The 24,090-nt window shown below is 42.5% G+C and overlaps 1 long non-coding RNA gene across 1 annotated transcript in view; it reads left to right on the forward strand.

The window, feature by feature from the left end:
* The first annotated feature begins 19,497 nt into the window (after nucleotides 1-19,497).
* The window catches only part of LOC142053984 (uncharacterized), a 40,714-nt gene continuing 36,121 nt past the window's right edge, over nucleotides 19,498-24,090 (forward strand). The window contains exon 1 of the long non-coding RNA XR_012659410.1: nucleotides 19,498-19,961. This is a non-coding gene — a long non-coding RNA (uncharacterized LOC142053984). The remainder of the gene's footprint in view (nucleotides 19,962-24,090) is intronic.

Raw genomic sequence — 24,090 nt, forward strand, 5'->3', positions numbered from 1 at the left:
CATGAACATTAAGAATGACTGACAGATAACAAGGGCTTAATTGTATCTTCACCCTGCTCCAGAAGGACACACCCCCACCCCTCTCTGACCTGGACACTGAAAGCTAAGCACTCCAGTGATGGAAATATTCAAGGTAAAAAAGATTAAAAGAACAAAAATGTGAATAAAAAGATCTGAGACCTCTCTTGAATCTGCTAACCAATCATAGTGATAGTACCCCAAAGTTGTAATATTGCTGTTTTCTGACCAGGCATCTGCAGCTTTGCTCCTGTATGTTTACTTCACGTCCACTGTGACCCTGCTGCCCTATCCTCAGTTACAGACCAAAAGGCTGTGAGGAAGGAAGAGCTTGTGACCCCATTTCCTACATGGGGGAAGAATGTATTTAAGGGTATTTACCAGCTTAAACAAACCAGCCTAGCAGACAGCTATGAGAATCGCACTGTGTGTTTCTCTGCAACATTAGAAGTCAAGATGTCAGTTCCTCATCAATAGCAGGGACAAGTAGGATTTCCTTACTTTCCAGGAACCTAGTGAGGAGCTCAGAGGTTGTGGTAACAGGGCATCTTAGATGACAGATTGACCTATTGTCTCTGGTGGGAAGAGCACAGGGCAGCTTTGAGCCATAGGGTTTGTTTCTCAGCTGATTTACTGCCTTTCTATTAATGCAGTTCTGCTGAGGTCCCTGCCATGACTCAACCAACCAGCCATGAAACAGAACTTTGTTCCATGGGATTTCACCAGTTACCTTTCCACAGAGTCAGGGATAACAGCCACTGAACTCTGGGAGGTGCTCAGGGCATGCCTTTTCCTTCTTGTGTCAAGGAAACAGTCCTGCACAGAAAACACTGTTGAGTCTAAAGGCTCAGGTATGTTATTTTACATGGTATGGAGAGAGAAGGGCTCCTGAAGTCAAAAGCTGGCAGTGCTGTCCAAATGAGAGCTCAAGTACCTGCTGCAAGATCCCTAAAGGGAGTTCATCCCTTCAGATACCTGGTCCTGGACTGTAAAATCCTCCATACAATTGAAAGGCCTTGTGCAGCTGTCGCTCTCACCCAGTTGAGTGTCCAAAAGCACATGTGCTGTCCAGGACATGGTCCACCCAGACACAGCAGCTCACCCAGCTCTGGATGACTGCATACCCCCGTCCTTCCTAACTGAAGAACCAGACTGTGTTTATACAACTGCATCCTCATTGCACCAAAAGAGATAGCTTAGTGCAACAAACTGGAAAATTTGGTCTTTTAAGTCCATTTCATCCATCCAAAGGCATGTTGCAACATAGTCATTGTAACATAACTGAGAATGGAGCTGAATTATAGTCAGAGGTTCACTACTTGCATTTTAAATGCTCCACAGCCAGTAACTTGCCTGATGTGCTCAGTGCAGGCTCTGGGCTCTGGGTTTGGTTTTTTTTTTTTTGGAAGTTTTGCAACCTTATTTAACATGGAGAAGCTCTGTCAGTTCCTGCAGGGACTCCTGATGATGTCTGCTTGCCACTGGCAGAGCCCTGTGTAACTGCATTAAGCTGGTTTCCTTTTCAAGTAGCTGTCAGTCTGCAACCAGCAGAAGTCTTGAAAGAATCAATTGAAAGCCTCACAGTCAAATGGTATCAATATGGAACCAAGGAGGAGATATTTTAATCCAAAACCCACAGAAAAATAGATCGGAATGGAAAAAGAAAATCCAGGACCACAAGTTAAAAGTAACTGAAAATGATGTTAAGCTTTGATAAATGGATTCAAGCAACAGGATCTGTGGTTGCAGTTTACCACGTTTCTTTCCTGCCAGAAGGCAGAAGGGTGAACTCATCTATTAGAAGTACATATGGCATGGTGTATACAGTAACCAATTTTGCATTTCTTAAGAGAAAATAAACTTCCCAAGATACATGTTATTTAAAGAAAACTATTGAAAAATACTAAAGGACATAATAAAGTCTTTATTAATAGTTAACAAGGGACAGACTCAAGGCTAAAACTTGCATCCATTTCCCCCTCACTGCTGTAGTCTGGCAATCTTTGATGTTGTTACACAACCACCCCATGAGGAAGAAAAGAAAGACTATTCCTCATTTTGTTCATGCACAGAAGAAGTGACTCCTGTTCAGAGAAGGTGAAGCTCTGTGCTATAGATCTTGCTCTTCTCTCTTCCAAAACTCTCTTCCTTTCCTTTGTCAGATCTGATGATCATCAGACCCTTTCCTGAACCAATTCAGCTCATGAAAACAGCAGAAACAAACCTGGAAAAAATAACATTTCTGCTGGTTTTGTGAGTTGAACTGGCTCAGCCAAATGTCATCTGAGTACCAAAGCATAGAAAGAAAGGAGGAAAGCACCATGTGCAGGGAGTGGAGTTAAGAGGGAATGGGTCTTCCATTTTTTGGCAGCAGTGAGCTGCTGGACCTGCTCAGCTGTAGTAAGTCAGTAACTTCACTCAGACACCATAACAGAGGAAGGAACTGAATCTGGTTCACGCCCTCAGCATGCAGCCATCCTACATTTCATATTAGTTATGGCCAAGGCTTAACCTCCTATGGTCTGAGAAGGATGTTTTATGGTCTGAACTCACAGGCTTTGACTTGCAGCTGGAAGATTCATAGGCACTATTCCTTCATGTGTGTGGGAAGATGTGTGCATGAGAGAAGATCCTACACAGTCCTGAGCAAAAGGGAAGTATGCATTTATGAGAAGAACAGGGAAATTTAGTCAAACACTAAAAGTTACTCAGTAGCTTACATGCTGTCAATGGCTATTTTAGACCCTAGAGGGAAAGGAGGCCTTTTTGAAAAAGCCCAGCTTCTTCATTAAGGTGTTAGAGTGGAAATATTCCAAGGGTCTGATTACCTGACACATGGAGATGCTTAACATTTTTTTTTACGCATTATTCCAGCGAGGAACATTATTGTGTGATCCCCCCAAATCAGGTTTGTTGCCACAAGTATCATGGTGTTAAACAAGCAGCCACCAGCCAGCCTCTTAATCTGACTTTTCCAAAGTAGCCAATATAACTTGTAATAACACACAAATAAAATCACATAGAAAATCAAAGACATCCCAAACAAAGTCAAGCAAAGCTAAGAGGAAACTGAACTTTGCAATCCTACTGTTTAACTTAATAAAATTTGGGGAAACATTATCAAATTGTTCAAGTACTTTTAAAAGTTTACATAGCAGAAAAAGAAAAAAAATGTCACAACCCACTGTTATCCATCCAAATAACTTTTAAAAAGGCCAGTCTGTTGAATGCAATTTTCCTGCCCAAAACTGCACAGTGAAGGGGTTGTTTCAGTTTTCCCCACTTTACCAGGCTTATGTCTTGGAGCCTGGTTTTCTAGCTTTTGTGTCATGCATGTAGCATAACAGCACTTGGTAACACCATCGCATACACCATGTTATTACAATCATTAGCCCTTTCAATTAAGCCACAATGGCTTTAAAGGAGAAACTACTTGCTTGCTTCACTGCTTTCTATTATATTTCCTCCTAGTTTCGGCATCAAAATAGCTGTACATTGCAGCTTCAAAATTGCTGGTCTTCTGCCCTTTCAGACTTCCCTTTCCTGTTCCGCAATGTTGTGCACAGTTCCCCCAAAGCACCTGCCTTGCTGTGGGATTTGAGTGCATGGTCCTGGGCTGTGGTTTAGCAGCACTCAGAGAAGCTGGGGAGGAAGATGGAGTAGCAGGAAGATACAAGGTTCAAAAATCTCCTGCATTGCCAGGGTCTTCTAGTCATTGTAAAGCACTTCCCAGTCTATATCTGCACTAAACAGAGCTGGACATGGCAGCCAGATGCCTTCCTCATCAACCAGGCATTGCTAGAATGCACACCATGATGCTCAGGTGAGTATTTGCCAGCTGTATGCAATCTAGGATATCTTACACCCTTTCAGGGACTCATCTAATCTACTGAAACAAAACTTCATCTCCTTGCTGACTGCAAATGATCACAAAGGAGGTGTAACCAACGTCTGGCTCTGAAACCTTTTGGATAGTCTTACTAGAGTCCTCTTTACTACTGTGTAACAGCTACTTGCTTGGATGAAAAGCAGAGGCTGCATTTTCTTTTTTGCCCACTGATAGAAGCCTAGGCACTATGTTCCATTAAGATCTATTCATTTTCATCTTGACCTGAATCATGAGGATTGAGTCTCATCTCACATGGAGTCCTATAAACCAAAAACAACTTCAGTAAGGTCAGTAGGATATCATTACATGGCCAAGTGCTCTTCCTTCTGACAAGGCAACAGGGAGTCATCTCACAAGGAGACAATACTCAGCCATACTTAAATGGATTTTTATACCTTTTTCACCAATGGAGTCATACAAAACAGTCATAATGAGGCATAGTATTACCCTGCACTTCTCAGGCTATTTCTTAAATAAAAGATGACAGGGAACATTCTGGCATTGTGTGGTCAAGCAGCACGGAGCGACCACAGCTGTACTATACAGCACTTTGCCCTCTGTGGCCCTAAAATGTAAATGTTATTTTGGGTTGCTTTTTCACCAACTCACAGTGCATGAACTAAAGTAACATTTTCATAACATGAAACTAAGAATATGTGTTACCTTCTTCAGTGCAACATGATGGTTCGCAGGTACAAAGGTAATGGTGGTAGTCCTCAAGGGTATAGGGGGCCAAACTCATGGCAGTCTTGTCTGTGTTGCCTGTTAGAAAATTTGCAGCATATTTTATACCCCAGCCATCACCTGAGATTGTGCTATTTGGCACATTCCCAAATCATACCACACAGCATGCTAGCGCTTAAACAACACTGATCAAGTGTCCCATGCTGTCCCTTCCCTAGCCATTTTTTATTCACTAGTAGCCCAGGCCTACTTGATTTTACAGAGGTATTAAACTAGTAACGGAGCACAGCTTGACCATCTGTACTTTACTTGCTGACTGAAGTACAATTGGTGAAGAGCTTTGAGAGTCATAAAGGAAAGATGCTCTGCATGGAGAAAATGACATGAGTGTACTTTTTTCATCAGGCTTTGACAAGCTATAACTCAAATACACACGTCAAATGCTGAATTGAATGAAAAGATGCTTTCTCTTTCTCAGGTTTTCTTTTCCCTTCTGATAAATTATAGCCACACTTCACTGTCTAAAGTGCTTATAGCACTGTTCAAAATTAAAACCACAGTAGCAGCTGAAGGACTTAATGTGGTAATATAAATGTCCCTACTTTTTGCAGTCTATGTTCCCCTCCTGTGCAGAATATAACCTAGAAGGAGGTGAACATTTTAGGCCTTATTATGATGGTAGACAGGTGCAACATCACCGTGTCTTGCTTACAAGTGAGAGCAGCAAAACAGGGAAGAGAAACAGAACAAAAGGCAAAATTAGATCATAAACATAACCTAAAAATTTCTAAGACAGGAAATAAAAAAACGTGATTTGCTTGAAAGATGTTGATAAATTCCATACCATCTATTAAAATATGCCTCTTCCTCCCCTTTCTTCCCACCATACAGAAGGTACTGCAGCCACCCAGCCCGATAGCAATGCAATTTAGACAGAAGTAACCTTTATGACCCGCTTGACTGCAACCCCCCAACATGGGCAGTTCAGAAGCACTGAATGAATCATTTCCCATAGATGAGAGACAAGAAATCAGTTCAGATGGATGGACTGAGCAGGACCAAAGTGATATCAGCCTGACAAGCAAAAGTAGCAGTATATCACATATCAAATTGCTTTTGAAAGTTCTGTAGGTGTTATAGGGGAGATTTTATGCTGTCTCTTCGTACTGGCTGTTGTGTGACATTTTAAAGAGAGGGACTTAAAGCTGTAATCCCTTTCTCAGAGCAACAGGGCATGTTTTAGCAGAAAGAGCTGTCTGCTACCTGCCATCTCCAACTGCCAGCCTCCTGGGCTAGATTCAGCCATCAGTTCACTTAAGGGTCTTATCCCTGTTTCTCACAATATCTTTAGTAGGTGATTCTCTCTTCTTAGCAAACACCTCTTTGTCCCAAGAACCCAGATCACTACAGAACTTTATCAACCTTGCAGGAAATCAGTGAGGGAGGTCACAGACTTTCTGAGCCTTTTTCATGTTTATATGGAAAATTTATGGGGTTTTATTATTATTATTAATTTTTGTTTGGATAGAATTTATTTCATCTTTATTTATTTGTGAGAAAAAAAATAATTATTTTTTCCATATTTGGAGAAATAGTACCGATCCCATCACCTGATTTAGGAAGCAAACATTCCCTTGGCCTTTTTGTCACATATCGATTCATCCTTTTAGAAGTATACTGCACGGAACATGACTCTACGGAGCTTTCTGGGTCCTAATATCTCCACATCTCCTGAGAGGGTCTTGGGAAGGTGCCATCTGTTCAGCCATTTCTCAGGACTCTTAACACCATCCATTATAATGGTTCAATGAGAAATATCCCTATCTCCTTTTTATTCCCCTTTGGACATAGGTAAGAGGGAAGGTAAAAGCTGGTGCTTTTCACACACTGTGACTTTTATGGTAATTGCACAAGGAAGGACTCAAAGGCCTTGCTAAGACACTGTGGCTTTGATTCCTTACTTTCCAGTCTAATTTCAGAATACTCAATAGTGACCCCAAGAGGCACTCCACCTCTGAACATCCCTTTTCTGTCCCTACTTAGCTCTTTTAACACCACATGTATTTCAAAAATATCCTGTGTTTGTCTTGAGCAGCAAGAGTTTCTTCCCCAGCAGGTGATAAATTTATGTCGCCACTGAATTTAACCCAGTATATCTGACCACTTTATTAACTACTTGGTCATCTTTCTCACCTTCTGATGAATTCATTCCACTAATTGTGAAAGGGTCACTTCCCTAATTATACCATTTTACCCTTGTTGCCCACACCACAGCTCCAGAGTTTAGCAATTAGTACAAACTGGAGAGTACAGATGAATCACCAAAAGGTTCGATAACTGCCTGACTTGCAAGAGAGGCTTTTTCCTTCTCATACCACACTACCAGACCTGCAAACTGCTCTTCAGCACGAACACTGCTCTACCAACGCTCAGTTTCACTGTCAGACCGCGGGTAGTGGAGTCTCATTCGTGAAGGCTGTCCCCATTTTCACCTTGGGTTGCATGCTGCACTAGAATAGAAAACATGAGTCAGAAAGGTTAAGGGTTAAACTGTTAAAAAAAAGGAGAAAATTCATTCAGAAAACTGTGGTTTGTAATGGGTGAGAGGAAGTTATGTACAATTTCTTGTAAAGTCACAATGGCCAGCTCATCAAAGGAAACCCCTCCTATCAGAGGCTTGCATAATGCCTCCTGAAGTCTGAACAGCTGCCAAGCCATGACCACGCAGTTAAGGGAGTGCAGCAAAGAACCTCAAATCAGAAGCATATTTCCATCTTCCTGTCCAGCTAACTCTTAATCTTCCTTTTTTGTTTCTTCCCCTTGCATTAATTATTTTATAACAATATAAGCTTTTTTAGTGATTCTCCTCTTTTTTGCATTATTCCTCTGGCTTTCTTACAAGCTGGAATGAGAGCTTCTCTACATGGAAGCAAAGCCATGGTTTTCACGAGACATGCCGAGCCAACCTAATCACTCACTGGTTTGGAAAAAGGGGTCCTGCAGCAGCTGTCCCATTCACTCAGCTTGGCTGCATGCTCTTACCGCTTACTTTGAGGCTGACACTCACCAGACCCCCGCCCTGTGACCTCATTGACTCAGGAGTCTGCTCAAAAATATCCCAGCATAAACCCAGCAGCTTTCTGCTGGGTCAGCCCACAGAGATGACACTGAACATAAGAACCAACACAGGGCTGGTCTGGGACCATGAGGCCGGAGGCCAGAGATGGATGGCCACAAAATTTCTCCCTTTTGGTTGTGAGAAACCAGTAATTCGGCTCAGCTCTTTAGGAAACCACAGCTTCAGCATATCTGTGATAGATGCTCATCCTAGATTACAGTGTGCTAAGGTCAGCACACTGTTTACATACATACATTTAGTGAAAGGCTGACTTTGTAGGCTCTGAGATAGGGACTTTCCTGGGATTTCTATCCTGGTAGAATTTGTGGAATAATAATTTTAAATTGGTTCTTCAGACCTCTCATTTCTTCCCTTTCAGCTTCCCCTTAAAAGCATTTTCTACCACAGACCTCCCAAAAAAAGCCAGTGTTGATCTCTGTGAACTGCAATTTGCCCTAAATGACCGGAGTTGCCCATCCTTGCCTGATCTAACCCATGTTGGCTCCTCATTGCCTTTTTTTACTACTGTAAACTCTTTGAAATAAGAATGATTGATTCCAACTGATATGCTTGGTATCCCATGATTTACTATTTTAACATGAAAAATCAAGACCCAGAAAGGAAGTTACATGGCAAAGTGTCCTCTCCACACCTTTCTCCAAAGCTTGTATTAGTCTAGGCATAAGTTTTCCTTACCTGATTTTTTAAATATGTTCAGAGATGAAGTTGCCATAGCCTCTACTACTTATCCATTCCAAGCCTTCACTCTTCTGACCATGAGACTGCCCCAACATCCGGTGTTCACCTTAATTCTCTGTTGCTGAATTTATGCCCATCACTTCTTGTGCTGTCTTCCACAGACATGGTAAATATGATTTCTTTCCTCCTTGTAGCAGTCTCTACATAACCGAAGACTAATACGTTTCACCTCCGTTTTCTCTTCTTTAGGGCTAAAGCCCCAGTTGTCTCAAAATTCCCTTGCAAGTCCATGTTGTCTAGGTCTTTGTCTGGGAAAAATGAAATTTTTTCACAGCTTTTCTCTGGAAGCTTGTCGATTAGTCTACCACTTTCTTAAAGTCCTGTCAAGGTGGACACAGCACTTCCACAGTTACCTGAAGGTTCAGTAGGTAGAACAGTTATCATAGATCCTAATGAGAAATATGAACCTTACCTTTCCTTTTTTCCCCCAACAACAGGACATTGTTATTTCATATATGGTTGAGGATGTAGTCTAGTTCCAAGACATTTTTTGCAGAATTGCTGCCTGATTAGTTATTACCCTCAGTGTATGTACATATTTCTTTATGTATGCAGTACACTTCCTGAAGGATGTCTCCAAAGTGCAAAACTCAGCACTTCTCCATTTTAAATAGTACCATATTTATTTGGGCAAGATCCTTTCAGACTTTATTCTTGCACTCCATCACACCTGTAGCCTCTTCTAGATCCTGCGATTGGAGATTTAGTGAGTATATTTTATTGCAGAAGATATTCATGTCAGGAGTACAAGATTGAGAATAACCCCTTGTAGAAACCACACTTAGTACAGCCTTCCATTTAGAAATGAATTGCATTTTCTGAAGTTTTCCAGATAGTTTTGCTTACACCTTATTATAGTTCTATCTTGAACTATCCATATAGTATCTATTTTCTATTTTCTTGTCGTCTTTCATTTATAGAAAAGACATGAGTCAGAATAAAAAGTGTTACTAGAAAATTAGAGTATTTTTTGTTTTACCCCTCCTCCCAAAGTGCCTTACTCTGACATGGAAGAAATTCAAAAGGGTTTGATAAGTTTTGTCCAGTTTTATTTTCCTTTCAGCTCCTGCAAGATACAGCACAGTTAATTCCCAAAAGGAAGTATAAGTGTCCCCAAATTGCTTGAAAGATGTACAGCAATATCAATACACTCAATGAGTGCTTTTCATGAGACTGTTTCACACACTTCACAAACATATCCAAATGAAGTAGAAAGCCATGTAACTTGGATGCTGACAATAGTCCCAGGCTTTTCCATGGCTCATTCTAAAGCTAACTTACTGGGCAGCCCTCTGCTGAGTTATTTTTAGCTTTTATCAACTCATGCAATTTCTTCCTGCAAGCTGAGCAAATTTCCACACAGTCTTCACAGAGCAGAGGTTGCAAATATAAAGACCAAAAAAAAAAAAAAGGAAGTGTCAAAGATTGCATGGCAGATACTCTTTAGCAACAGAGAATGGTGTGGGGGTGTCAAGAGATTCCATGTGTGATATGTTATTACTACTGGTTATGGTTTTAGGTGTAATAGCTCAATTGCTGAGCTTTGCTTTATTTATTTATTTATTTATTTATTTATTTATTTATTTATTTATTTATTTCCAATGCAGATCAGTGAGATTTGGGTGATAGTTCAATGGCAGGCAACAGCCTAAATGAATGCATCAGAGTCTGGCCTTCATTTAAAAAATAAAAATACAATCCTGATTAGATTCTGGGCATCTTTTGCAATAAAATAATTTTCACTGTCTTCACTTATTTGAATTATGATGATTGGTATGCAATTATTCTTGCATGCTATCAAGGAGCAGTTGCTAGGAAGTAAAGTAGAACAATGATTGAAACAGTTCAGATTCTTTTCTAGGCCTTGATAGATTTCCTTTATGGCACTGGATAAATACCTTTGTCTCTTGGGCTTCCCATTGTGATGCAGATACTCCTTTCCTTGCGGCTTTAGGCTATTTCACTTCTAAGAACTTTTTGAAGTGGGGATTATATCTCTCTGTCAGAATAGACTAGTTCAGTTGGAAGGGACCTACAGTGATCACCTGGTCCAACTGCCTGACCACTTCAGGGCTGACAAAAAGTTAAATCATATTATTAAGGGCATTATCCAAATGATTCTTAAACACTGACATGACTAGGGCATTGACCACCTCTCTAGGGAGCCTGTTCCAGTGTTTGACCAGTGTTCAGTAAAGAAACGCTTCCTAATGTCAAGTCTGAACTGTCCCTGATGCAGCTTTGAGCCATTCCCACATGTCCTATCATGGAATACCAGGGTGTGGCAGGTTGACCCTGGCTGGATGCCAGGTGCCTACCAAAGCTGCTCTACCACTCCCCCTCCTCAGCTGCACAGGAGAGAGAAAATATGACAAAAGGTTCATGGGCTGAGATAAGGACAGGGACATCACTCACCAAGTACCATTACAGGCAAAATATACTTGATTCAGGGAAATTGATTTAATTTACTACTGATCAAATCAGTGTAGGGTAATAAGAAATAAAACCAAATCTTAAAACACCTTCCCCCCACCCCTTCCTTCTTCCCAGGCTCAACTTCACTCCCAATTTCTCTACCTCCTCCCCCTGAGCAATGCAGGGGGTTGGGGAATAGGGGTTGCGATCAGTTCATCACACATGGTCTCTGCCACTCCTTCCTCCTCATACTCTTCCCCTGCTCCAGAGTGGGGTCCTTCCCATGGGAGACAGTCCTCCACGAACTTCAACATGGATCCTTCACACGAGCTGCAGTTCTTCAAGAATGCTCCAGCGTGGGTCTTTTCCATGTGTCCTTTCCACAGGCTGCAGTCCTTCAGGAACAGGCTGCTCCAGCATGGGCTCCTCTCTCCACAGGGCCACAGGTCCTGCCAGGAGCCTGCTCCAGTGCGGGCTTCCCATGGGTTCAAAGCCTCCTTTGGGCATCCACCCGCTCTGGTGTGGGGTCCTCCACAGGCTGCAGATGGATATCTGCTGCACCATGGACCTCCATGGTCTGCAGGGCACAGCCTGCCTCACCACGGTCTTCACCACAGGCTGCAGGGGAATCTCTGCTCTGGTGCCAGGAGCACCTCCTCCCCCTCCTTCTTCACTGACCTTGGTGTCTGCAGGGCTGTTCCTCTCACATATTCTCACTCCTCTCTCTGGCTGCAGGTTGTTGCACAGGTTTTTTTTCCCCTTCTCCAAAATATTAACCCAGAGGCACTACCAGTATCACTGATGGGCTCAGCCTTGTCCAGCGGCAGGTCCGTCTTGGATCTGGCTGGCATTGGTTCTGTCAGATATGGGGGAAGCTTCTAGCAGTTTTTCATAGAAGCCACCCCTGTAGCTCCCCCCCAACCTTGTCATGCCAACCCAATACACAGGGAGAAGAGATCAGCACCTCCCCCTCCACTTTCCCACCTCAGGGAGCTGTAGAGAGCAATGAAGTCACCCCTCAGCCTCCTTTTCTCCAAACTAGGCAAACACAAAGTCCTTAGTCACTCCTCATAGGACATGCCTTCCAGCCCTACCACCAGCTTTGTTGCCCTCCTCTGGATGCATACAAGGGCTTTAACATCCTTCTTAAATTGTGGGGCCCAGAACTGCACACAGTATTGCAATTGAGGCCGCACCAATGCTGGATACAGTGGGATAATCACCTCTTTTGACTGGCTGCTTATGCTGTGTTTGATGCCCCCCAGACTGCAGTTTGCCCTCTTGGCCGCCAGGGCACATGACTGACCCATACTGAGCCTGCTGTCATCCAGCATCCACAGATCCCTTTCTGCAGGGTTGCTCTCCAGCCACTCTTCTCCCAATCTATACTTGTGGACAATGTTACTCCATCCTAGGTGCAGAATCCAGCGTTTGATCTGGTTAAATTTCAAGCCATTGCATATGCCATTTATTCATACACTATCACAGAAGGTTCATACTGTTAGCATTTCTGTAGTATAACTGTTCGACAGAGGTCTAGGCACACATCAGATTTGGGACGGCCAAGACCTGAATGAAGGTGAGCTCTGCAGCCACACAGATGGCTGCTGGCAGTGCAGGGGAGCAGGATGCACCCACAGGATGTCAAAAGAGGAACAGCATCTGCATTATTTACTATCCTCACAATGGCTGCAGGTGATGCAAGATCAGTTTTAAGTGTCTCACACGAAACACACCCCTTCCACTTAAGCTGTACACTTGTGGAGGTGTGCTCTGAGGTGGGATCTTTGCAGGGTGCCTATGAGTGATTGTGCTGGTTTTGGCTGGGGTAGACTTTATTTTCTTCATAGTAGCTCGTATGGGGCTATGTTTTGGATTTGAGCTGGAAACAGTGTTAATCATACAGATATGTTTTCATTATTGATGAGCAGGGCTTATACAGAGTCAAGGCCTTGTCTGCCTCTCACACCACCCCACCAGTGAGTGGGCTGGGGGTGCACAAGAATTTTGGAGGTGACACAGGTGGGACAGCTGACCCCAATTGACCAAAGGGATATTTTACCATATGACATCGTGCTCAGCATATTACAGAATCACAGACTGGTGGGGGTTGGAAAGGATCTCTGGAGATCATCTTGTCCAGACCCCCTTGCTTGAGCAGATAACCCTACAGCAGGGTGCACAGGACTGTGTCTAGGCGAGTTTTGAATTTCTCCAGCGAAGGAGACACCACAGCCTCCCTGGGCAGCCTGTTCCACTGCTCTGGCACCCGCACAGGAAAGAAATTTTTTCACATATTCAGGTGGAACTTCTTGTGTTCGAACTTGTGCCCATTGCCCCTTGTCCTGTTGTTGGGCACCACTGAAAAGAGTCCAGTTCCATCCTCTTGATACCCACCCTTCAGATATTTATAAGCATTGATAAGATCCCCCTGCAGTCTTCTCTTGTTCAAGCTGAACAAACCCAAGTCTCTCAGCCTTTCCTCATAAGGGAGATGCTCCACTCCCCTGATCATCTTAATAGCTCTCAGCTGGACTTGCTCAAGCAGTTCCCTGTCCTTCTTAAAGTGGGGGGCCCAAAACTGGACACAGCACTCCAAATGTGGCCTCACTAGGGCAGAGTAGAGGAGGAGGACAATCTCTCTCGACCTGCTGGCCACACTCCTTTTAATGCAGCCCAGGATACCATTGGCGTTCTTGGCCACAAGGCCACAGTGCTGGCTCATGGTCTGCCTGCTGCCCACCAACACTCCCAGGTCCTTCTCAACAGAGCCGCCTTCCAGCAGGTCAGCCCCCAGCCTGGGGTTGTTCCTCCCCAGGGGCAGGACCCTACACATGCTCATGTTGAATTTCATGAGGTTCCTCTCGGCCCAGCTCTCCAGCCTGCCCAGGTCTCGCTGGATGGCAGCACAGCCTTCTAGTATATCAGCCACTCCTCCCAGCTCAGTATCATCAGCAAACTTGCTGAGGTTACACTCTGTCCCATCATCCAGGTCACTGATGAATATGATGAACAGGACTGGACCCAGCACAGACCCCTGCGGAACACCACTGGTTACAGGCCTCCAGCCAGACTCTCCCCGTTGATCACAACTCTCTGAGTTCTGTTGTTGAGCCAGTTCTCTGTCCACCGCACTGTCCTCTCATCCAGCCCACACTTCCTTAGCTTGCCTGTGAGGATGCTATGGGACACAGTGTCGAATGCGTTACTGAAGCAGAGATAAACAACCTCCACTGCTCTCCCTTTGTCAACCCAGCCAGTCACGCCATCATAGAAGACTATCAGGTTGGTCAAGCATGGTCTTCCCTTGGTGAATCCATGTTGACTACTTCTGATATAAAGCTGGGGGAAGAAGAAGGAAGCGAGGGGACATTCAGAGTGATGGTGTTTGCCTTCCCAAGAATCCATTACGCTTGATGGGGCCCTCCTTTCCTGGAGATGGCTGAACACCTGCCTGCCCATGGGAACTAGTGAAAGAATTCCTTGTTTTGCTTTCCTTGAGTGCACAGCTTTTGCTTTACTTAAACTGTCTTTACCTCAACCTACAAGTTTTCTCACTTTTACTCTTCTGATTCTCTCCCCCGTCCCACAGGGAGGGAGTGAGCCAGGGCTGTGTGGGTCTGAGTTGCCAGCTGAGGTTAAACCACGACAGTGATATGGATAGTAAATACAAGCCCAAGTAAAATGCAGCTACAGCAAAAACTAGGTCCCACGCTCATCTTCTCAGAGTTTAGTTGTGTCAGGGAAGGAGGAAGTGGTGCTGGTGTTATTGATGCAAAGGTATGAGCCAATACTTGCTTACTTGCCAGAGTTACTCAGTGAAAAGTTTCCCAGCAGTCCCACAGTTTCAGCCTTTTAGCTTCAGGACTCTGCTGCATTACCTCTAAAACCAAGCTGTTTTAAGTACAGCCCATGACCTTCATCACCCAACACCTTCTCTCTGAGCATCTCATTTTGTCAAGAGGGATCATCCCTAGATTCACATCAGGACTGCTTTACTCCCTTGTCCCCAGTTCATATATCAGGTCAACTCTTTGATGGGCTAATCATGGAGAATTAGTGAACCACTTCCCTATGTACAGAAACCTAGGATCTAAGGAAAGCTGAGGTGGTCTCTCCAGGGTTTCTTCCATACAGGTAGAATAAATTCAAGCTAGCTCATATCAAATTTCCTATGAGCAGGGCTCATTCCCTAGTGCAGCACACAAAGGTGATATGAGGGCATCTTCTCTTCTGGTTTTCCTACCCACAGTCTTTCCTTACAACCCCAGCAGACAGTGTCTGGGGAAGGAGACTGAGCTGGGCATATGTTAAAGGCAAGTCGCAATCCTCTCAAAGCACCAGACCTCCAATCATGAAGGGGTTAATACCCAACATTAGTACCACACTTAACATCTGGAAATCAGATTGTTCTGTAACTGGCTGCTGAGCACTGAAAAATGAGGGACTTAACACAGATGATAGAATCTTTTGAAAAGTGTATTTCATGTCATTTACTTTGACTAAACTTATTCTGACACTGGAACACAGGAACTGAAAGAAAAAGAAGCATATGGATCAATATTTGCTTACACAGTCTAACCAACTACTGTGTATTTGAGAGGTTAATTTTTCTGTCTTATAAGTTAATTAACTCGGAGAAGAAAAAATAGCTAGATTCATTGACCCAGTCACACTCCTGCTGAAAACAATACATGTTTTATATTGGACAGAAACAATATTTGGGTCTAAAAACTTTAACTGTAAAGTAAGAAACCCATCTTTTACCTCTTCTTGGGCAATGTAGTACAGAGTGCCTGATGTCTTCACTTACAATTCAAGAGAGGCATAAGGACCATCATGTAAACCTCTCTCTGTCATGACTAGAGTGTGGTTTTGGCATGATTTTGGGAAATGATGGACATTGGCTTGTTTTCGTTACTAGAAGCTAATGGAACTTCTCCTGGATAATGTAAGTGCATGCTACTGTTTAATATAATTTTGGTGGGGGAAGGTTGCTTGTTTTGTTGGTTGGGTTTTTTTAATGAAAATACTCACTGATGCTTCTGCTCTTAACAACTGACCCAAAAACCTGAGCTCCACAGGTGGTTATGGTGCATAGTACATGGTTATGAACAGGTGAAGGAGACCATTGCTTGGGTAAGCAGTTATGCCTGTGGAAGCAACAGAACTACTTGAGCGCTTAATGCCTTGCATTTGCTTAGGTGAAACAAGTACCAAAGCGCCTGCATGAATTTAGCTCATGGATTGTTCCACTTACTGAGACAATACTATTGAATATGTTGATAAAAGGTATTCTAGAAACTCTTCCTTTGCATTGATTTGATTCTTCACTGCTTTGATATTAAGGTGGCTGTGTGGAAAGATGTGAAGATGGGTATTAACATCTGTTTTCTCTGGATTTTACAAGAGATAGTGATTACTAGGCTAAGTTGATGGGTTTAGTGTTCAGAGACTTCTGACCAGCCCAGCCTGGGGTTGGGATTTAAGGGGAGTGCCAGCATGCTCCTGACCACACTTGGAGTTTAAATTGACCCCAACACAATCAGGGTGTTCCCACAGCAGGCTAACCTTGACTGAAGAGGAATTGATCCAGGATGGGCCAATAGATGTGGGGTAAATCCAAGTCTAACTGTCAAATGGTAGGATTTCCAGCAGTAATGTGGTTGGTTATGACTTGGGAAGCCTGCTCGTGGTGTCACTAAGAAGTCACAGTCACAAGTACTGGGATCTAAGGTAGCCTGGAGAAGAAATTAAAAGAAAACCAAGGACAACTGGATGTCAAGGGAACATTCATCTGAGAAATAAAGAATCAGCTCCTGTACTTAATCTCTTACTTTCATGTATATGACTAAAACACTTCAGTAATATTAAAAATGGTGTTCAGTGTGAGGTATAGCTGAATAGTATCTTAGTTCATGGATTATTGCTGGACCATGTAAGTTGAAAAGATAGGTTTTCTGCTGCCAAGATTTGTGACTCATCCAAAGCCAGCAGAACAGATAAATTGATGTATGCCTTAACTACAACAAAGAAAGCAATTGGGATGAATTCCCAAACAGGTGGCTATGTGAACAGTGCAAAAGCCAAGATGTATGTACACAGTGAAGGAAGAGCAGGTTGAGTTTGGCCCAGATTCCGCAAAGGCCCTCCCACAAGTAAAAAGTAGTTACTATGAAACAGATGCAGTGACGGGAAAATACAGTAGTTACCTGGGATTCAGCCCAATTAGTTTCTGTACATTCTCATATTCTCATATTCTACATGACCCAGGAACGTAATGGAAGCAACACACATGTGATAACACTTTATCTCAGCCTCAGTCAGCTGGGGCCCGTGCACACAAATAAGGAGCGGAAAAGGGTGAAGCAAGAATATTTTTATTCTCTTTTTTAGATCAACCACAGAAGTCTGTAGGTGTCAAACCTCATGGTTTTTCAAACAACCTGATATTCTCATTAATTCTTTTTTTTTTCCATTTGAGAATAGAAACACTGTTAGTTTCAAAAGGCAAATGTACTCATTTGCATTGTTTAAGCAGCATGTACTACTAAGTATTTTCAGTACATTTTCATAGAAAACAGAAACTTACTATGAAGAGAAAAAGAATCCTTTCCCATCGTAGACTAATTTATTAATACTTTGTTTAAATAGTATCAAAACAAGCGAACCTGTTATGGCCAGATTCTGAAATGGCTTATATCACATTCAGTTTAGGCAATTTATACTAAAGGGTTTTTGCATGTAATTACATGCAGATATTACTTAACTTCAGTGCTTATACAAGAGGGTTAAGGTGAGGCTGCAAACCCTAACATTTCTCACAATGAAGGGGAAATAATGAATTTGAATTTGTAAAAAAATAACCAAACAAATTGAGTCCTAAATGGAGCTGGCTCTCGTTGGACCAGTGGGAACTAATGGAGAATGCATCAAAAGGGAGGGTCCTGATCTGTGTCATTTCTTGTAACGGCCAATCCTTATTAAAAGTGCCTTGCTTGCTTACATCACCCTGTAATTTGTACCATACAACCTGAGTTTTCACAGGATGCCAAGCAGCAGATTTCCCCACAGACCTTGGCAATCCTTCAAGGGTACTCCGCCAAAATGTAGTTCTCCTCTCCAAATAAAAGTTTGTTGGTAACAACTCATTGTCCGTCAAAGCGATATTATCCAATTAGTCCCGTCAACATGACATTGTCTCTACAAGAAGCAGCAGGTCCCAGCCTTGGCTGGGGATGCAGAACTACACAGCGGGCAGAACCGGAAACTTGCTGCCTGTTTTTGCAACGTTGCCACTGCAAACTCCTAACCTGTCGTGCAAGAGCTTCCTTCACATCCTCCATTGTAGGTTTTTGGCTCTGCTTCTAGCTTTCCAGAGGAGCACTGCCCTGGAGCATGCTCTTGGGTGGGTCAGGAAGCTGCAAGGAGGGACACAGAGGCAAAACAGTACAATTCAGCACTTCTTGTGGCCTCGCCAAGGAAGGCAGCACATTCCTACTGAGTCTGCATTTGCTGCACGCATGTCATGACTCTCCATGTCACCCTTCCAAACTCCTAAGGGGAGGGTTTCTACAGCTCGTATCAAAACACATCCTCCTGGAACCTCCTAGTCTTCTACTGCAGCTACACTAACCTGGACCAGTTAAGCCAGGGAATGCGCCCCACCTGCACACCTGCTGCTGAAGCTGGTACAATTTGAGGCCTCTTGCTGGTCCTTGCATGCAATATCTTCCTTGTAATTCACCCTGATGGAGGATTCCGGCTATTAAAATAACAGATGTGAATGGGACAGCAAGGCCAGGACAAGGAAAGACTGAGTTGTTGCTAGATTTAAATGCAAATTATTATAATTTAAATGCATTTTCTTTGCAGGACATTGCACTGCTTCTTACTGTGTTTTATAGGAAACAGTTTAAAGTAAACCTCACAACTAAGATTCTAGCAATTGCAGAAAAAAGGTATACAAGGAAGCTGGTTATATCTGAATAGTATAAACGTACTTGATCTTCAATAACTCATTAACAGCTTGGTTGTACTGTTTATTTTTTCCTGCAGTTGGGATTTTTAGGATTAGGCCTATCAATATTTATTCATGTTTAACAGAAGGCAAACATCCGGTCAGTCCTGGCAAATGCTATTCACTGAACAACTTCGTTACGCTTAGGCACAGAACAAACAAAGGTTCAGTTTCTAATAGGAAGGTGAAAGTACAACAGAGGGAGAGTTGGTAACAAGTGTGACTAATGCCATAATAATTCATCTATTGCAAAAGACATATGAAGTTCTTAGAGAACCCAGTTATCTCCTGTCAATATCAGGGGCAAAATGTCTGTTCCTTGCATGGAGTCAGATGGAGCTTTTACTAGAAATGGGGACTGGGTGTGGGACTGTTTTTTCATAGATCGGGCAAAAACATCCATAGAAACCGAGGGAGATTACTCTACAAACTGCAGTTTCTAGGTGAGGTTCCTCTTTAAGATAACTGGTCTTGGTGTTGCTCAATAAGGTTGAATTGCAGAGAAGTAATTTTGTTCTTTTCAGGTGCATTTCTCTGGAAGTCTGTTCAGGAGAGACCCTGAAAGTCTCTTGCACTTTTCTGTCTACTGCCATGTCTGCTCAGGACTGCTCAATATCCAGTGCTAAGCACCTTTGACCTAATCAGAAGCTCTAAATACGACTACATATTTTAAAATAACAAAGCCAAACAACATATATACCAGGTGGAGCCTGCTGAACATGAGATAGATTTGCCAGAATAAACTCAGGGAAGATTCAAGGGGTGCTGTTCGGACTTAGCAGTATGTGCAATTCTTTGTAGTTACATAGCTTCATAGTATTTGAGAGATTGCCAGTGAATTTATCCTTACAGCACCCCAGGATGTGCAAAGTGCTACAAGCCTCCGGGGGAGACTGGGGAAAGGGAGGAGGTTAAACAACCCGGCCAAAGGAGCTGCAGGGTTATGCAGCCCAGAAGCACATGCTGCCCACACATTTCTGCATTCTTGGTAGCACTGCACCTTAGCATCCGTACTCACAGGCCTTTCGTAACTCGCCTCCATCACAGATAAACGCAACGTAAGTTATCCTTGTCTGAAATATTTAGAGATAGGTGATTTAATGTAAATGATTGAAAAAAAAACCTAAAAGGGTTTCTAGGAAAACCTTTCCTGCCAGGAGACACAAGCATATGTCACAGTGAGGCGAGTCTGACTTCAGGGGTTTGGAGAGGCTTAATATGGTAGAATTTCATAAATAGTAGTACATGAAGTACAAACCACTAATAAAATTTTAAAAAAAATCATTAATTCATTTTTGTCATTTCCCAAAACTGTTTCTCTGTCTAATATAAACTGCATGCTACTCAGGACAGACACTGCTTAGAGTCCGTTGCAATGAAAAAGAAAATTTTGTGTCTCCATTTACTATTCTGACTATCAAAAATACTCAGGGAAGACACAATAATGTGAGAACTAATATTAAAGTGAGGAAAAAATACAGCATATTTTACACATTTATTTTCATCTTGGGATGATTTTGACCACAGGAAGGTATTTGCCTATAATAGATGAACTGCATTGTCACTCATGTTAATATACTGTTTAATGATTTTTTTTTTAGTATTCATTTTAACACTGTTACTGTTTATTTATCAGGACATTAATAACACCAGGATATTTATCATATAGGAAATGGCTAATGAAATCTGCTTCATCTGTCAGTGGATGTTTATGTTTCAAAGCCACACTGGATTGTTTATGCAGGATTTAGGGGAGAATGGTAGTGTTTTGTTAGTGACTAATAATAAGAGGGAAGTTAAATGGCAATTAGTATGGATTTTTATTATTATCATTATTGTTTATATTACATTAGGACTCCCTTGGGCTTCAGATCAATGCTTGAAGCAGCTCAACTGTTGCTGAAAGACTTAAGAGTGAGATAAAAATATGCTTGATAGTGACGGGGACACAGGACTGGGAGCCGGAATTGTCCAGCTCTGCAAATAAGCTGACTCACTGCCTACTGCTTCTGTGGTGAACCCTCCTGCAAACAGAACTTAGGCTCTGACACATCTGTTTTAAATGAATGGAGTTTACATGATTTCTCTATATTCTTATATTCAACGGTTAATCAGGGCAAACTGCGACTCCTAGTTTAATGTTTCTACAAGTGCTTATTCTTAATGAGCTTTCTCCCAATGGCTGCTTCAAATTGGATACAGATGTGACAATTTTTAAGCATAACTTATACAGCTTCTGGGGAGTTTTGCAGATCTCTGCCACCTAAGAACTGGACCCCATGGTTTGAACACCAGTGGATTTGAGGTATTTCCTTTTGAAAAGCACAAACGCCTTTGCAATTTATAAAACAGGTCATGCATTTGAAAATTATATTTTCCTTCTTCCTTTGCAAGTCTGAGTTCATTATTTGAGGTTTTCCTTCCTTTCTTGCAAAAAGCTCAAAGTGGTACAACCTTGTTGCAAGGACACGTGAGAGCTGCCAGATTGCATCACAACAGGGACAGGCAGGAGTGTGGAAGTAAGATTCCAGAAGAGCTGGGGAGCTGCACTGGTCTTTGGCCATCCTTCACCAACCCTATGCTTGTTCTTCCTGAACAAGGACAAGTATTAATGCGTCCCAGTGATAAAGTGCATAGGTTTTGGTCAGGATGCATGTATGTATGTGTGGAATCTGGCATGCCACTGACCAATGTACGGTGATCTACCCTTTTTTCTTTTTATATGGTTAAAAAAAAAATCAGATTGAAATCACCGGATAATTGAGTCACTGTAGGTATGTTAATTTCACGCAAAGGAAAGTGTATAGTCATAGCAAAATATTTCCTTTGTTAGTTATTGCTAAAGAATGAAATGCAAATTCCAAAGGCAGTTCCCTTCTTCCTTTTTCCCTTCCCCAGAAATCCCTGGGAGTGCAGAATAACATTCAGAAATGCCAAATCCAGCCTCCACTGCACCCCTGCAACTACCTCCAAAGTCAATAGGAGTCATGGGTGCACAAGGAACTGAGTGCCCCGTCAACATATTACAATTTTTAACCATTATTAAATGTAAATCTCCCTCGCATCAATATTTATTCTTGCTAAATATGAAGAATGCTTGGGCTTATGAGTCACCAGTTCTTTTCCAGTTAGCGCTTGCTTTACCATTTCCACCCTTGAATGGAACTAGAGATTTATACATGATATCAGCACACAAAGTCAACTGTTAGGAGGAGGCAACCACAGAATAACAACTGGGGAGATAACAACATGCATGTGTCAGAGCCAGTGCACTCCACTGTTGTCTTTTCTCTGCTGTTGGTTTTGCAGCAGGCTTGAGTGTCAAATCACAAGAACATGAATAAGTACAGCAGGATTTGCTCACAATTTGTTCCATGCAAGCTCGAGGTTGCCATGGGAGACAGGAAGCATTTTTTGGGCACTTCCACAGTAGTAAACTATTGCCACTTTATTCACATGTAGCAGCACACTGTGTTTTGTTCAACAGCAGGCTTATGAGCTGACCAGTAAAACTGCTGGAGGTGGATAGAAAGCTTTTTTTCCCCCACTTTCACTTCTTAGTTGGGATGCAACTCAAGGTCCTGCTAAAAAGGGCAATCAGCTGTTTGCTGTAAGGCAGTAGGCTTAGTCTAGTTTCTGGTTGATGCAAGGTCTGCATAATAAAAACCCACATTGCAGTGTGCCACAATAGTCCTGAAGCAGTAAAGGTGTTAAGAAGACACTTTAGAGGATGCAAAAATCCAAAAGCCAGTTTGTATTCTTCACATATGTTATTTAGTGAGAGATTGCACACAGAAAAAACATAATGTTGTCAATCTGATTGTAGCACAGATCAGTGGCTGCCAGCCAAAGGCAAAGATCTGCTGTGCTAAAAGGTCTCCTTCAGTTTGGGAAATGGGAATGAATGGTCCCTGGAGATGTGGTAGTGTTCCTGTAACTCTGGGTGGTGACTGCACCAAGGTGCTGAGAACCTCTCCTCGATCAGGCGATACCTGAACAAGGGATACCTCATTTTAGAAGGCACCACTGTAACCCTGTTCTTCTGGGATAACAGGGTGAGAAGTGACTAATCACTGACTGAAAATGTAAAACAGAAGCAGGTAACAGGAGTTGTTGGCTGTCTTTACTGAAGCACTGAGAAACAGAGTTGAAGAACTGCACAGAGGAAACAAGAGAGAGGCACACTTCTAGATAGCTTCAGAAGCCTGGCTTCTTATCTTAAAGATCAGACCTTGTAAAAGCACTGTGAAATCTGAGTGGAGAGGTACAGTTCTCCAAGCCAGAGGGACAGAAATAGAAGTCCTATGGCTGCCATGAATCTCTGACTTCCTAAAGTGGTCCCCAAAGGTAGGAATAAATGCTCACAAGCAGGAAGTCTCATATTGCTATTGTCTTTATACAGACAGACATCACTTTCCCCGGTCAAGATAATACACCTTGAAGAAATAAAATATATTCTTTTACGTTATCCTTTTATAGTCCTCTTCCTTTTCTGTACCCCTCCCTGGATTACCAGACAGTTTTCTTGCCTGATAGTTTGGCTTGAGGGGCCATATATTCTCACATGTCCTCTGCTGATAAAACAGGGTATACCTGCCCCAACACAATGGTCTTACCTGGTTATACAAATACATGGAAAATGTTATTTCAGGCAACAGTTTAACAAAATTTATTGCTCAGCCCTAACTAAGTTGCTCCATAATGAGTAAATGCAGAACTCTGCTTTTAAGAATATGTCTGGTTTGAGTGGTATTTCCACAAAACTGTGAGGAGATCCTAGGCTAACTGTATCCTTCACCTGCAGGACAGAATCAGACAGCAATATAGGAAAGGAGAGGAATACCAGGTATTTATTTTTTAGAATCTACCAATCCTAGAAATTAACCAGAACACAGTTTGATTTACACCTGGATACTTTAAATCAATTAATCTTCTCCTGGTGAAAAGACTTAATGAATGAAAACTTCCTTAGAGCTAATTAACATGTCAAAGGCAACATCAGAATAACAGCAGAACAGCCCCCTGGAGACAACACATCTAGTTACAGCACACAGCTACAAAATTAAATGAAAAGTATTGTCCTTTGCATCCTATTCCTTATTCACACCTACACGCCAACAGGCACTGCATTGCCTTTTCCCAGCTGATATATTCCCAGAAGGTAACAGCAGCAAGATCCCAAGTTCT

The sequence above is a fragment of the Phalacrocorax aristotelis genome, chromosome 2 (assembly GCF_949628215.1).
Source record: "Phalacrocorax aristotelis chromosome 2, bGulAri2.1, whole genome shotgun sequence".
Lineage (NCBI taxonomy): Eukaryota > Metazoa > Chordata > Aves > Suliformes > Phalacrocoracidae > Phalacrocorax > Phalacrocorax aristotelis.